Source organism: Austrofundulus limnaeus, unplaced genomic scaffold (genome assembly GCF_001266775.1).
Source record: "Austrofundulus limnaeus strain Quisiro unplaced genomic scaffold, Austrofundulus_limnaeus-1.0 Scaffold325, whole genome shotgun sequence".
Classification (NCBI taxonomy): Eukaryota; Metazoa; Chordata; class Actinopteri; order Cyprinodontiformes; family Rivulidae; genus Austrofundulus; species Austrofundulus limnaeus.
Genome location: NW_013952727.1, coordinates 231949 through 234711, shown reverse-complemented (window position 1 = coordinate 234711; position 2763 = coordinate 231949). Strand labels below are relative to the sequence as shown.

At 41.2% G+C, this 2763-nt stretch overlaps 1 protein-coding gene across 1 annotated transcript in view; it reads right to left on the bottom strand.

The window, feature by feature from the left end:
* Positions 1-2110, bottom strand: part of tmem198aa (transmembrane protein 198aa) — a 38016-nt gene extending 35906 nt beyond the window's left edge. Inside the window, exon 1 of the mRNA XM_014022321.1 lies at positions 1661-2110. The gene's annotated coding sequence lies outside the window, so the exon portion shown is untranslated. The remainder of the gene's footprint in view (positions 1-1660) is intronic.
* Positions 2111-2763: the final 653 nt, after the last annotated feature.

Genomic DNA, 2763 nt, shown 5'->3' with positions numbered 1-2763 from the left:
GAGAGAGAGAGAGAGAGAGAGAGAGAGAGAGAGAGGTGGGGGGATGCCATAAGGACACTGCTCTATTCAGATCTGGCCAGACTCATCATCAACTGAGCCTGTCGTTTTGGCCACAGTTCCAAGTCTGAGAACTGGTTGGCTCCTGGTTATGGTTATATAACTCTCAGAGAACCAACATATGGGGTGCTCTCTGGGGACGACTGCTTTGTCACGGCAGCCTCTCCTCCTTACTCCCTTTTGTAAAAAAAAAAAAAAGGCCTGGACAATCATTGTGTGACACATCAGTAAAAAAACATCAACAATGGCCTTTCTTCAACAACTGATGAGGAGTGGAAGGTGCTTAAAGACTTGTCAACTAAAGTGGAGTGACGCAATATGACAGGATAATAGCTTAAAAGATTATTATCTCATAAAAAATAAAAGTCATCATTACATATTTCCTTTTTATTCAAGTTTCGTAATAAATGTACAATTAAGAGCTTTTACGCTAAACTCTGGTGAAGGATGTGGCCAGCCTTGGTTTATTATGAGCTCAAGGTAACATGACAATAAAAACTGGCTACTAACCCAAGTGCATGTTTCAATGTTTTTGTATTGATTCTTTAATGTATTTCATTCTCTCAGGGTCATCTGTTTGAATGCAAACTTCTGCCCAGGATATTAATCACCAACTGAGGGAGAGTCTTATTAAAGCCGTTTAATAGCTCTCAGTGTAAGAATGCCTGTGGGCAGACACCTGCACCCTGCTAATGCATCATTCCAAAACAAAAGCATATGGCAGGTGAATACGGCACAGCTCTTCATTTTAAGTGTGCTTGTAACATACTCACAGTCCACTTTCCAGTCTTCAATTCTGCCCTAATATTTCCTCTTACTAACAGTATTTGATCATTTATAATAGATGCAATAATAATAGATGCTTAAGGGAGACTAAGTGGCCTGTCATTTTAAAGGGGCTCTGGAGCTCATAGGAGCCAAATGAAAGTATAATCATACTTTCTTTAACGTGTTTCGCCTCTCCCATTTATTCACTCCTTACTTATTTTTGCCACATTTTTGGATTTCATCTTGCACAATATTAATAGTTGTAAAAAAAAAGAAAAAATATTTAATCACACGCAGATTTATTAAGAGTTGAAGCAAATAAGTTCACTTTTTTCCAGGCCTATTTGCTTAGTGATGCATTAAGTTGGGTCATTTTCAGAAAAGTGGCATGAGATGTAAACAAAGAACACAATGAACATGGTATGGATGATAAATAGATAATTTGGCTCCTATGCTGTCCATCCCATGCATCCTTGTGTCAAATTCATAGTTTAGTCATTTGCATTATTTATTCCTACACAGCATGCAGGATCCATGTGGCTGTCACTGATCTGAGACCTGTGGGTCGGTGTGTGAGAGCACCAAATGTTCTCCCAGGCAGTGGTTTGAAAACAATAGAGGAAAACAATAGCAGCGCAGAGACTGCACTCCATGTGTCTGACATGTTCAAAGGCACTCACACTGTTCGCCGTATGGGCAAGAAAACCTGGTTTTGGAGCCGTTTTAAAGAAAAGTGGGCAAAATGTGAAGAGAAAAGGCCCAAACCACGCACTTTTATTCTTCTTTTGTCATGAAATAACTGCCATTTCATGCAAATAAAAATCATTTTACTCACCTTAGATCAGAACATGTTGGTCTTCTTTTGTCATTTTAGGGTCCAGAAGCTCCAGAAGACCTTCACCCGTCGTCTTGATCAGTTTAAATAACCCAACATCAGCGAGCAACTCCAGAAAACCCCGAAGCGAGGATGAAACAAAGCTGAACTCCTCTCCTCCTCTCCACTCACCGCCTCCCGTTTGTATGACAGACACACGCGCAGTTTGTAGCCAACACCTCATATATTATTCAAATACCTTAATGGGTATGTGGAATGGGAGGAAACAAAAAGATGGGGGGTGCTGCCCCGCGATCTTTTTTTAAATGCTATGTTATTCCATGTTTACATCACGCGCCCAATTATGTCCCTTCAAAATGATCAGAATGTGCACTTCCTTTGTGCGCCCAGTCCTTCTCCCCCCTCAGCGGGCTAAACCATTCCCGCAGCCCGAGAGGGGGAGGAGGAGGATGGGATCTATTCATGGGAACGAATGGGCTCGGTGACTCGTGGCCAAATGTTGTTATTTGGGGGTAAAGCGACGGGGAGTCGTGGGGGGAAGGGAGAGAGGGAGTGAGAAGGTTAAAAAAATAAGAAAATTAACTGAAAACAAAGGGCGAAGTACTGTTGCAAAGAAAAAGTGGTGGAAACAAAAAAAATGAGACATAAAAATGTAATAAAGAAAAATAAAGTTTATTTATTAGCAACAGGAACACAGTTTGCTGTTGTCCATTGCGACACCATTCACACGTTTTTATTCTTATGTGCTATTAATGGTTTTCTCCAGCACGTCCTCGTCCGTTGTTGCGCTCAGAATATTTAGTCCACAATGTGYCACAAGAACCGGGCTATTATTTGCGTCAGTTCAGCACCTCGGAGAGCTCCCAGTTAGAACAAAACCACCTCTGTAAGTTTAAACTGTATGTTCTTTCTGAAACCGGTTTGTTCTAATGAGCTAATAAATAAGCCAGGTTGATACTTTTATATTTACAAATGTGCACACCATGTAGATCTAACTATAAGAGGACTTATCATTTGTGAATCCACAAACACCCCCTCTCACAGCAGCCCTGTCTGTGTTTGTGTGTCTGCAGAGTCTCAGTGACTTCCGAGCCTCTGGGAGG